We start from the raw sequence: 14,088 nt of genomic DNA, 5'->3' as shown, positions 1-14,088 counted from the left end.
GGTAATTCTGCCCAAATTCCCCTGGAACTAAGAGCCCCAACCTGAAGGTTTCTCCTTATTTAATCCTGAAAATCTCCACTCTTCCATCACTCTGCTACATTAGGGAAGTTACTGAAGAAAGGAGCACTGAAGGCTTCTCACTGCCTCTCAACCCTGATGAGTGTCATCCAAAGCAACTTTGGTGCCCTGAGGCATTTGTGTTCAATGCCTACTTCAAAAAGAAGAGAAATCTTTGCCCTTTTAAAGATCCAAAGTGACAACATGGTGAATAGTGGTTTCAGGACTAGGTTTGAAACTTACACTGACTTGGATTCAAATCCTGCCCATGACTTTTCACTACCTGTAAAACCATGTACAAGTCACTTAAATGTTCTGGATGTCATTTCCACTGACTATAAAAGAAGGTGTGGGAATGAGTCAATTATGTTGGGATGATGTAAAAAAAATTTAATAGGTGAGAAAGAGGGATGCCCTGGGAGAAGAGGGAAGGGAGAGGAAGAATAGGAAAAAAAAAATGTCTCAAATAAAAGAGGCACACAAGGAAGAGCTTCTATAGTACAGGTAAAACGGAAGGGGCAATGTTTGAACCTCCCTCATATCCATAGTAGTTCAAAGTGGGGAAAATATATGGGGGGGATATATAGCTGCACATACACACATACTCAAATATGTATAAAAATCTATCTTACCCAAGTAGTAGAAAGGAAATAGTAGAAGAAGGGGATAAGAGAGGAGAAAGTGATACGAGGGGAAGCAGATTATGGGACATATTGGCTAGAAGTAAAATAGACTTTAGAGGAGGGACAGGGTAAGAGATAGAAAAAAGAGAGAGAGACAGAAAGAGAGACAAAGAGAGAGAGAGAGAGAGAGAGAGAGAGAGAGAGAGAGAGATAAAGGAAATAGAATGCAGGGAAATGCCCAATTCGTAATGAGAACCATGAATGTGAATGGGCTAAATGTACCTATTTTAAAAAAAAAGATAGCAGAACAGATTAAAAACACACTTGAAACAGAGAGACTGACAAAGTATTAAAATAAGGGCTTGGAATAGAAACTATTATGCTTCAGATAAAGAAAAAAAGACAGGAGTAGTAATCATGATCTCAGAAAAGGCAAAAAAAAAAAAATAGACCTACTTAAAATAGATAAGTGGGGAAGTACATTTTGTTAAAAGGCATCATAAATAATGAAGAAATATCAACAAATAAACATACACACACACATACAGACACACACAGAAACACACACACACACACCAAATGACAAGGCATCCAAAATCTTAAAGGAAAAGAAAAATGAGTTATAAAAGGAAATAAATAGTAAAACTGTACTAATGGGAGGCCTTTCAACCCTTTTATATCAGAGCTAGATAAATGGAACCACAAGATAAAAAAAAGAAAGATAAGAAAAAGGTCAAGGAAATGAATAGAAGTTTTGAAAAGTTATATATGATTAACCTCTGGAGAAAACTGAATGGGAATAGAAAGGAGTATATCTTTTATTCTCAGTTATAAAGAATACCTTCACAAAAACTGACCTTGTATTAGACCATAAAAACCACACAACAAGCAAATGTAGAAAACCAGAAATATTAATTGTGCCCTTTTTAGATCACAATGCAATAAAAGTTACATTTAATAAAGAACTATGGAAGCATAAAAAATTTAATTGGATATAAATCATAATCCTAAAAAAGAATGGGTCAAAGAACAAATCATAGAAACAATCAATAATATCATTAAAGAGAATGATAGCAATAAGACAACATTCCAAAATTTGTGGGGTTCAGTCAAAGAAACATTTAGAGGGAAATTTATATTTCTAAATGTGTACATCAATAGAAGAGAGAAAGAGCATTCAACTAAAAAAAAAAAAACTAGATAAAGAACAAATTAAAATTTCCCAGTGAATCACAATAACTCTCCCATATTTACCCCTAAACAAGCGTAATTAGCACCTCCAAACAAATATTGGAACAGCAGAACCCACAAAGATAAGTAAAATAATCTTTTAGCCCAAACCTCTTACAAGATCAGCAAATAATAATAATAATAATTTTTTTAAATTAAAAAAACTTGCCACACTCAGGTAAAAGGGGAAGGCAGTTCAGCATGGGAAGCAACTCAGCAAGCCAGTAAGAAGCCACATCTTAATAAATCTGATGGAGAGCTTGAGTTTTAACACAGTGGAGCAGACAAACACCAACACCATAACCATCCATGTGCATCAACATAGTCAGACTCTAACTCCAAGAGCCCCCATGTCTTCAACACATGGCAAACAGATAATCTCTCCAGTGGCTAGATTTCCATGGCAAACAAGTGCCCAGCCCACCATATACTTTAGTGTAGTCCTAGGAAAATGCAGAAACATGCCACTGGCTCAACAGCAGCTAAGCTGCTAGACCTCTATATCCTCCAGTAGGATCAGTACTCCCCACTTGATTTCCTCAGCACAGCACCAGACATATAAGTTCCCTGTGGGCCTCAGGGAAACATCAGCACAGTACCAGGTAAACAACCAGGACCTTGTGCCAAGATGGCGCAAGAAACCCAAGAGAGGGCCCCTTCCACTTCAAAGGAGCAAAGCTCAAATTTAAAAGAAAGGAAATAGTCCCCAAAAGAGAAGCAAAAAACAATTTAAAAGAATCTGACCATAGCAAGTAATTATGGTAACAGGGAAAATCAAGACATAAATTCAAAAGCAACAACAATGTCAAAACACCTATGGGCAAAACCACAGAGACAAATGGGTAGTGGTCTCAAGCCTAAAAAGAGTTATGAAAGTGCTCAAAAAGGAGTTTAAATATCATGTGAGTGACATAGAAGAAATGAGAGCAAAGTAAAAAAAAATTATGGAAAAAGAGTCAATAGCTTTCAAAAAGAAAACAATGGCTTAAAATTAGAATTAAACAAATGGAAAAGGAAATACAAAGATCCACTGAAGAAAACAACTCCTTCAAAAGTACAAATAGAAAAAAAAAGTGCAAAAGCTAACAGGGAAAAAAAACTCCTTAAAAATTAGAATTGGGCAAGCAGAAGCTAATGACTCTATGAGACATCAAAAGTAAATCAAACAAATTCAAAAGAATGAAAAATAAAAGGAAATTTAAAACACCTCATTGGAAAATAAATAGATCTGGAAAATAGATCCAGGAGAAATAATGTCAGAATCATTGGACAAACTGAAAGGATAAATTTTATTTAAAAAAAAAAAAAAAAAAAAAAAAAAAAAAGGACTCAGACAGCATCTTTCAAGAAATTAGCAAGGAAAACTATCCTGATATCCTGGAATCAGAGGATAAAATAAGCATTGAAAGAATACATGGATCACCTCAAGAAAGAGATCCCAAAAGAAAAACTCCAAGGAATATCATTATCAAACACTTTTACAAGGAGCAAACTACAAAAATGTCAGAGCAAGAAAAGTATATTGTAAGTGGCCAGAAAGAAACAATTCAAATGTAAGTGAGCCACAATCAGGACAACATAGGACTTAGCAGTTGCTAAGATCATGAAACAAGATATTCTTGAAAGTAAAGGAGCTAGGACTTCAACCAAGAATCACCTAAGTGGTAAAATTAAGCATAATATTTCAAAGGAGAAAATGGTCATTCAACACAGCGATCTTGAGCCTTAGTACAGTGGATCAAACAAACACCTACATCAGCACCGTCCATGTGCATCAACATAGCCAGGAGAATGGGCAGAATCCAGCTCCAAGAACCCCCATATGCTTCAGCATGGTCCTGGCAAACAGGTAATCTCTCCAATGGCTAGATCTTCACATGCTTCAGTGTAGCTTTGGGCAAATGAGTAGGTAGACCACCATATCCTTCAGTGTAGCCCTAGGGAAATGCAGAAACATGTCACTGTCATGAAACATGAAACCTGTTTCATGCAATACTAACACCAGGAAATCTGTCAGACCTCTACAGCCTCCAGCAGTGCCAGCACTCCTCATCCCACTCATTCAATGAAATAGAAGAATTTCAAGCTTTCATTTTCAGGACTAGAAATAAACAAAAAAGTTGATCCCCAATATCAGGATCCAAGAAAAGTCTAATAAGGGAAAAAGAGGAAAAGGGAAAAGAATACATAAAAATTCAGTGGAGCCAAATTGTTGATATCCCTACATGGGAAGATGATACTTGTAATTCTTAAAAAGTGTACCATGAGGTAAAGCTAGGTGGCGCAGTGGATAAAGCAGCAACCCTGAAGTCAGGAGGACCTGAGTTCAAATCTGTTCACAGACCTTAACATTTCCTAGATGTGTGACCCTGGACAAGTCATTTAACCCCAATTGCCTCAGCCAAAAAAAAAAAAAAGTGTACCATGAATAGTACAGATAGAAAATATATACATAGAGAATATAGGTATAAAATGAAATTGACATAATGTTATAAAAAAAATAAAGGATGAGAAAGGTACACAAGGAAGGGAGAGGTAGAATGGAGTAAATCATGTCACATGAAGAAACAAGAAAAAATCTATTATAATGAAGAGAAAGATGAGAAGATGAACAATGGGCATCACTTGAACCTTACTCTCATTATTGGCTCAAAGTGGGAATAATGTACACAACTGAATATAGAAATCTCTCTTACCTGTCTTACTGACAGGAGAATAAGAAGAAAAGATTAAGTAAAAGGGACAGAAGAGAACTGACTGAAGATAGGACTGAGCAGGGGAAGTGGCAAGCAGAAACAAACCATTGTCAAGGAGGGAAAGGGTGAAAGGGGAGAGGACAAACAGGATAAAAAACAGAATGGAAAGAAATACACATATAGTAATCATAACTGTCAATGTGAATGGGATGAATCCTCCCATAAAATGAAAATAGATAGCAGGGTGGATCAAAAACCACAATCCTACAATCTGTTGTTTATAAGAAACCTACTTGAAGTAGAAAGACATAAAGAATAAAGGTAAGAGGCTAAAGCAGAATCTATTTGGTACTCATAATCTTGTAAAAAATGAATGCTAAAAATTGCCTAGACATGTAATTAGGAAAAATATTATTTATAAAAGCTAGGACCTAGTTTATGGGGCCAGCAATTAACTAGGAAACCCATGGGTTAATTTGATTTTTTAAAAAAGAAAGAAGAAAATCAAATTACCACATCAAAAATGAAAAGGGTGAATGAGTCACCATTGAAGATGAAATTGAAGCAATTATTAGGAGTTATTTTGCCCAATTATATGTCAGTAAAATTGACAATCTAACTGAAATAAATGAATATTTACATAAACATAAGCATCCCAGATTAGCAAGTGAAAATAGAATATTTCAACAACCCTGTCTTAGAAAAAGAAGTTGAACAAGCCATCAATGAAGTATATAAGAAAAAATTCCCAAGACCAGATGTATTTACAATTCTACCAATATTTAAGGAATATTTGAAAAACATATGATAAAGAAGGAGTCCTGCCAATTTTGCTTATAATACAAATATGGTGCAGATACTTAAGCTAGGGAGAGGAAAAATAGAGAAAGAAGAATATAGACCAATTCCCTTAATGAATATAGATTCAGAAATTTTAGAATTCTAGTAAGGAGATTCTAGCAATGTATTACAAAGTTCATACACTATGACCAGATGGAATTTATACCAGGAATATAGGACTGGTTCAATATCATGAAAATTATAAGTATAATTGACCATCTCAATAACAAAAGCAAAAATCTAATGATTATACCAATAGATACACAAAAAAAACCTGAGGCAAAATCTAATACCCATTCCTATTAAAAAAAAACAAAACACTAGAGGATGCCCATCAATTGGAGAATGGCCGAATAAATTATGGTATATGAATGCTATGTAATATTATTGTTCTGTAAGAAATGACCAGCAGGATGATTTTAGAGAAGCTTGGAGAGACCTACATGAACTGATGCTAAGTGAAATGAGCAGAACCAGGAGATCATTATACATGGCAACAACCAGACTATACCATGATCAATTCTGATGGATATGAATCTCTTCAATATTGAGATAATTCAAACCAGTTCCACTTGTGCAGTGACAAAGAAAGCCATCTATACCCAGAGAGAGAACCATGGGAACAGTGTGTAGAACTCAACATAGCATTCTCACTCTATCTGTTGTCATTTGCTTGCATTGTATTTTCTTTCTCAGTTTTTCTTTTTCTTCCTTCTTGATCTGATTTTTCTTGCACAACAAGATAATTGTATAAATATGTTTTCATATATTGGATCTAACATGTATTTCAACATATTTAACAAGTATTAGACTGCCTACCAGCCAGGGGCGGGGGAAGAAGGAGAAAATTTGCAACAAAAGGTTATGCAAGGGTGAATGTTAAGAAAATTGCATGCATATGCTTTATAAATACAAAGCTTTAATTTAAAAAACAACCACTAGAAAGCATAGGAATCAATGGAAGCTTTCTTAAAATGATAAATAGTAGCTATCTAATGAGCAAACATTATCTGTAATGGGAATAAGGAAGAAACCTTCCCGACAAAACTAGAAATGAAGCAAGGATGTCCATGATCACTACTATTATTCAATATTGTACTAGAAATGCTGGCTATAGTTATAAGACAAGAAAAAGAAAATGAAGAAATAAAAACAGGAAATGAGAAAATAAAACTGTTACTCTTTGCAGATGATATGATGGTATACTTAGAGAAACTTAAAGAATCAACTAAAAAATTAGTTGAAATAATCAACAACTTAAGAAAAGTTGTAGGATATAAAATAAACCTAAAAAAAATCATCAACATTTCTATTTACTACTTACAAAATCCAGCAATAAGAGACAGAAAAAGAAATTCCATTCAAAATAACTGCAGACCATATAACATATTTGGGAATCTTCTTGCTAGTACAAACTCAGGGATTATATGAGCACAATTATAAAACATTTTTCAAAGAAATAAAAAGACAGATATAAACAATTGTTAGAAATCTTAATTGTTCATGGATAGGCTGAGCTAATATAACAAAAATTACAACTTTACCAAAGTTAATTTACTTATTCAGTGCCATACCAATCAAACTATCAATGAATTATTTTCTAGAGCTAGAAAAGAATAACAAAACCCACAGAACAAAAAATCAAGAATATCAAGAGGATCAATGACCAAAAAAAAGTGAAGAAAAGTGGCCTAGTAATTCCAGATTTCAAATTATCACAAAGCACTAATCATCAAAACTGTATGATATATCCTTATAAATAGATTAATAGATTAGTGAAATGGATGAGATACACAATACACAGTAGTAAATAATCTTAGTAATTTAGTGTTTTGTAAATTCAAAGATCCAAGTTTTGGGGAGAAGAACTCACTTTTGACAAAAACAACTGGGAAAACTGGAAAACAATTTGGCAGAAACTGTATGTAGACAAATATCTTACATTATATACTAAGATAAGGTCAAAATGGATAATTACCTACAAATAAAGGGTGTTTTCATAAGCAAATTAAAGAAGCACAGGAAAATGTACATGTCAAATCTGTGACTAAGGAAGTTTATGATTAAACAAGAAGACAGAGAGTATGGCAACATGTAAAATGGTTAATTTTGATTATATAAAATTTAAAAGTTTTTATACAAATAAAACCAATGAAGGCAAAATGAGAAGGAAAGCAGGAAATGGGGGGAAGGAATTTACAGCTAGTTTCTCTGATAAAGGCCTCATTTCTCAAATATATTAAGAACTGAGGCAAATTTATAAATATAAGAGCCATTTCCCAGTTTATAAATGATCCAAAGCTATGAACAGGTAGTTTTCAGATGCAATCAAAGCTATCTAGAGAAATATAAAAAAAATTCTCTAATTCACTATTGATTAGAGAAATGAAAATTAAAGCAACTCTAATTTACCATTTCATACTTGTTAACTTGGCTAACATAACAGAAATGAAAAATGACAAATATTGGAGGGAATGTGAGGAAAATGGGATAGTAATGAACTGTTGGTGAAGATGTGAACTATTCTAATCATTGTGAAGAACAATTTGGAACTATGCTTAAGTTATATATGCTCTTTGATCTAGTAATAGACCATGGAAAAAAGGAAAAGCTCTTTTTTGTATACAATTTAGCTCTTTTTAGGATGGCAAAGAATTGGAAATTGAGAAATAGCTGAATGAGTTGTAGGATATAGTTATAAGGGAATACTACTGTACTATAAAAAGAAATGACAGATCAATGGTTTCAGAAAAACCTATAGAATTCATTTGAATTTTTTAAATTAAAAAATTGCAGAAAAAACTTTTAAATGATAGAATCATCAAGGCTAACACTGTTAGTTACGGGATACTAAAACTAGAAATGGGAGTAGACTTAGGAATCATCTTGTTAGGGTGTTCATTTTACAGATGAGATAACTGAGGCCCCCAAAGGGCTGATGATTTGCTCAATGTCACCAACAAGGAGGAAAAACAGGATTCATCCAGATTCCCAATATAGCAACATTTCCTCTATACTATGCCTTCTCCCAGACACCTTCCAATTCTAAATCTTATAATTTTGACAATAAAGGACCATTTATCTAGGACTTCACAATACAGAGTCATTTTCACATCACATAAGTAACTCAGTTTCTTCTTCTATTAAAAAACAACTTGCATTTAGAATTCTTTGGTATCCTTAATTCCAGGAGTCCATAAGGGAAGGAGAAGTAGGGCAATTTTCCTATTCATGTGATCAGTACAGACAAGCTAACTCTGAGTGGAAGGCCAAAGATATAGCTCTCTGAGCCCTGAATTCTTTAATACAGCCCTGAGTTCAGGGTTAAACTTCTCTGGGGCTCAGGTCTCTTGATACAAATGAAGAAGTAGAGCCAGATAACTCTTAAAGTTCCCTCCCAGTTCCAAAGCTGCCCCTATAGAGCTTTGGAGGCCTAATTTGGTCTCTAAAAATTCACATGTGTGTATGTGGGGGAGTGTCATTTTTTACTGTTTGGTAATCTGAAGTTTACCTTGGCTAGGTACAATTTTTTTTTCATGAACTACACAAATTAATCCCTTAAACCCAAGCTAACTTTCAAGAACTTAAAAAACTTCATTTACAAAAAAAAAAAAAGCAGTTGATGGGTTAATTATGAAAGTTGTCTTTTCTATTCATTAAGTTCCCTGCCTAGGATCCTTCTTTAACTAATTGATAGCAATATATTAAATTTCTTTTTGCAATCTATGTTCTGACTTTTCACTAGTTCAAGACCATACTTTCCCAAATCAGCCACTAAGTACCTACTGTGTGCCAGCCAACATTCTGAGATTTGGAGATAGAGAAGCATCATATAGAATACTGGACTTGGCATCAGAAAAGACTTACATTCATATCCACCTCAGATACTTACTAGCTGTGTGGTCCTGGGCAAGTCACTTAACCTTTCTGCCTCAGTTTCCCCATCTGTAAAAAAGTGGAAAGAGTTGGACTTGATGGCCACAAAGGTCCCTTCCATCTCTAAATGTATTCTTCCATGGTGCTCACATTACAATAGACACATTCGTACAAAATCTTTTTCATTTTATGTCAGAAAAAATTGTCCATTTTATCCACCACAAACCTCACTTTGTTTTGTTCAGACATGAACTCTTCCCCTAAGCAGAGAGAGTGTCTTCCTCCTTCTTCTCTTTTGTTTATGATGTCCCTGCCCCTTAAGTCTGAGCCTTATACCCATTTGGAACTTGTCTTGATAAATAGTGTGAGATGCTGATTTAATACCATTTATCTAATGCCATCAATGTCATTGACTCTAGACAGCAGTTTGAGCTGGTGGCCATTTGCCAGGGTCTCCTGTGGCTTCTCAAATCCTCTCACTGATTCTTCGTCACAATTTGTTCAAATTTTACTCTTGTCTCATTCTCCCTCTTTGGGCAGTCTCCTTTGTGCTCTCCTGATTTTTCCCTCCCCTCCCCTTCTTAGTACTTCTTTCCTCTTAGCCAGCTGGTACCACAATTCCTCAGTCCAACATCATTTCCTAGCTTTTCTTGCTTGCCCGGCGCTGACTGCTAAGATGGCCGATTTAGAGCTCTATTTTCCCTTTAGCTTGCTGGCCCTTGGTGACCTAAAGGATAACAAACAGCCACCCTCCTCCCCTTATCCTTTCTTCCATTGAGGGCCCTGCTCCTTCTGGCTCCATTCTACCTAGCCAGACTTAGGTTACATTAGCCCCATTTCACATACTGTCCTAGCCAGTAGCCCAAAGGCATTTCCAGGAATTCAACATATGAAGCAACATGATTCAGGACAAAGAGCGCAGTACTCGGAAGCTGAGTATTTGGTTTGGAAGTCTCACTCTGCTCTTTCTTAGCTGGGTGACTTTTTTTGGCTGAGGTCTAAGTCTTATAATCCTACATCCATGATCCCATGACTTCCTTCCATCTTTCTCTGCCCGCCTGGACAACATTTCCTTTTTGCCACTGCCTTTTAGAATTAGTTGTTCCTTCAAGGCTCAGCTCAAAAGCTTTTTCCACTGGGAAACCCACCCCAATCTCCCGAGCAGTGGTGCTCTTTGAAATGACTATGTATTGGGGCAGCTAGGTGGCACAGTGGATAGGGTACCAACCCTGAAGTCAGGAGGACCTGAGTTCAAAATCTGGTCTCAGACATTTAATACTTCCTAGCTGTGTGACCCTGGGTGAGTTACTTAACCCCAATTGCTTCAGAAGAGAGAGAGAAAGAAAGAAAGAAAGAAAGAAAGAAAGAAAGAAAGAAAGAAAGAAAGAAAGAAAGAAAGAAAGAAAGAAAGAAAGAAAGAAGGAAGGAAGGAAGGAAGGAAGGAAGGAAGGAAGGAAGGAAGGAAGGAAGGAAAGAAAGAAAGAAAGAAAGAAAGAAAGAAAGAAAGAAAGAAAGAAAGAAAGAAAGAAAGAAAGAAAGAAAAAGAAAGAAAGAAAGAAATGACTATGTACTGATTTATCTGTGGACTTGTTGAATCATCCCAGGAGAATAAGATCAGTGCCTTGAGTTTGGAGAATAAAGCTTGTTGGATTTGGGTTTTTGTATTCCCTGTCTCTAACACATAGTAGGTGTTTAATAAACACACCTGTTCACCATCTTTGTCCTGAATGGGACTCATACAAGCAGAGCTGGAAGAGACATGTTCTAAGGATATCCAAATGGGAAGGAACCATAGAAGAGAGAATGGTAGAACATAGATTGACTCCAAGATATCAGAGTTGAAGAGACCTTCCTTCCAAAAAGAAAAGACTTTAACGTCCAGGAGTCACATCTGGAGGAAAACATCTGAAAGGGGATTGAGTCAGGAGCCCAATCAGAATGTGAACAAGCAACATTCACTTGGTTGTGTCAGATCTGGAGGAGAACATCTGCAAGGAGATTGAGGAGCCCAATCCGAGTGTGAACAAGCAATATTCACTTGGTTCCAGTGGCTAGCAAACACCATAGGGGGGGGGGGAAATAATGATCAATAAATCTGCAAAGACAGGTTAGAACCACTTTGTGAAAGGCCTTAAATTTCAACTAAAGGAATCTGTAATATATTCTAGAGAGAATAGGGAGTCACGGAAGCTTCTTGAGCTGTGCAGTGATATGACTGGGTAACTCTCCTTTACCATGATGAGCAGTCACACTGGCTAAAGCCACTTGGGTTCTTAAGTCAAAAGAGGAAGAAGAAGAAGAAGGAGGAGGAGGAGGAGGAAGAGGAGGAGGAGGAAGAGGAGGAGGAGGAGGAGGAAGAGGAGGAGGAGGAGGAGGAAGAGAAGAAGAAGAAGAAGAAGAAAAGAAGAAGAAGAAGGAGGAGGAGGAGGAGGAGGAGGAAGAGGAGGAGGAGGAGGAGGAGAAGAAGGAGGAGGAGGAAGAGGAGAAGAAGAAGAAGAAGAAGAAGAAGAAGAAGAAGAAGAGGAGGAGGAGGAGGAGGAGGAGGAGGAGGAGGAGGAGGAGGAGGAGGAGGAGGAGGAAGAAGAGAAGAAGGAGAAGAAGAAGAAGAAGAAGAAGAAGAAGAAGAAGAAGAAGAAGAAGAAGAAGAAGAAGAAGAAGAAAGCAAGTAAACAGGTCACCTCAATGAATGGGGACATTACTGGTAAGACCATGAATGGCAACAGAATGAAAAAAAAAAGGAACTGAAAACCTTGAAGGCAATTTGGAAAGTTGTTTTTGGTTGTTTGTTTGTGCAAATGTTTCTTTAAATAGCCTGTAGCTAATTGTAGAATGAGTATAGTGAATGGAGGTCTAGAAAATACCCACTACGGTGTTCATTTAATGAAACAATTTTTTTTAAGCCCTTCTGACTGGACGTGACTGAATTAGTCTCCTGTAATGACTGAGGGACACACGTGCTCCCACAGGCAGAACGGCCTCCGGAGCAGGTGCAGGGGAGGGCGTGTCTCTGTGAGGGCCTGTGAACTGGGAATCCAGTGAATGGGCGCCATGCTTAGAAGAAAGAAATTAATTCCCCTGGATTGTGTGGAGGAGGATTTAAGGCAGAAGGGCCTCCGTTTCCAGATGCTCCCAAGGATGCTTGTGGTCCACACCACAGATTAGCAACTGTTGCTTCCCCTCCATTACCCAGGTAGGGTCTACATGGCAGAATGGCATGAATGGACAACCCTAGATGGGGCCCTCAGAGACATGTTTCTAAGGAATCCATTTTCCCATCAGTAAACACCAAAGCTCCTGCCTTTACTGGAATCATGGGCAAGTCACTTGCCTATCTAGGTTACATAAATTGGTAAAATTAGGGTATTAGATGAGACCCTCATTCAGGTTCTTTCCAGATCCAAATATTCTAATTCTATAAGGCTGTTGAGTCGTGAAGTGGGAGTATCTTTGGTATTGTAGTCACAAGACCTGAGTTCAAATCTTGGCTCTGTCCTTACTATCTCTATGACTTTGAAATCACTGCCCCTTCTGGCTCTCAAAACAAGAGTTGGTTCAAAAAGTTTCTATGTATCCTCCCAGGTCTAAATGTTGAATCTTACTAGTGAGTTCTTTTTTTTCTTTCTGTTCTTCCAAAATGGCCCCATATGGTGCTTTTCAGTTTAAAATATCCGTGGATGTCCCCAAAGTGCCTCTGGGGTTGCAGCCCACCGATCCTTTGGACTAGGTGAGATTACTACACTTTGAAGACTCGGTCACCTCCCTAGAACGGCAGCCAGCTCCCTGCATGAAGCTAGAGGGAAAGCAGAGTGGTTAAAACCCTGACTGGAACCCCAAGCTCAGCCAGCCGTACCATGGAGAGGCAGTGATCTCGAAACCCCATGATACATCAGTCCCCTCTGGGGGCCGTGGAACCAGCCATGACGACGAAGGCCGGGGCCTTTGCAAAGATGTGGCTTTTGGTCCTCCTGAGCTCTCTGAGCTCCTTCTCGAGCAGGAGTTTCAATTCTAGGTCTTTTTTTGGTTTCTTTTCAGCAGCAGAGTCAGAACAAGACTTCATCAAGAGCAGGAACAGGGCAGACACATTAACAGCCAGACCCCCCGGGGAGTTCGGTTTTCCATTTCCTCCTCCCCCATATTTGTTTATCTCTCCATCTCTGATGCGTGGGGAAGGTGACCTCACGGTAGCATTTTGAGGCTGACACACCCCGCCACAGCTCCACCAGGAAAGGAGCAGGTACCATCTGTGTCCAGAGTCTGCTTTTTCTGGGTTACATCTGTCAGGTCCCGTATTGGGGGATTTTGATTTTTCCTTTGATTGCCATCAAGAAAAGATTCTCTATAAACCAGTGACAGTGGCCATTTTAAAAAACCAGAGCATTTTAGAAGCCCCTACTCTAACCGGATCTGGGAGTTAGAATCAGGGGGGACTCAGAAGCCACCTTGTTCAATCTCCTCCTTTCACAGGGTGGGAAACTGAGGTACATGTATATAAAAGGCAACATAATCCCAGTTCTCCATGGATTTGACCAAGATCAGTCAGTCAATAAGCACGTGTCGGCTTGTTCCATCATCATCTGATCATAGGAGTGGAGCTGAAAGGGGTCTTAGAGGTCACCTCTTTTGTAAAGTGAAACCCTAGACTGGTGAAACAACTTGGCCAACATCACATGGGCAGCAAGTGTCAGGAGCAGGATTTGAACCCAGCTTCTTTGATGTTAAGGGTCTCTGCTCTTTTTCACAGGACCTTAGGATTCGGTGGGTTTGCC

The sequence above is a fragment of the Sarcophilus harrisii genome, chromosome 2 (assembly GCF_902635505.1).
Source record: "Sarcophilus harrisii chromosome 2, mSarHar1.11, whole genome shotgun sequence".
NCBI classification, from domain to species: domain Eukaryota; kingdom Metazoa; phylum Chordata; class Mammalia; order Dasyuromorphia; family Dasyuridae; genus Sarcophilus; species Sarcophilus harrisii.
The sequence above is the reverse complement of the archived record's forward strand: the minus strand, read 5'-3'. Positions refer to the sequence as shown.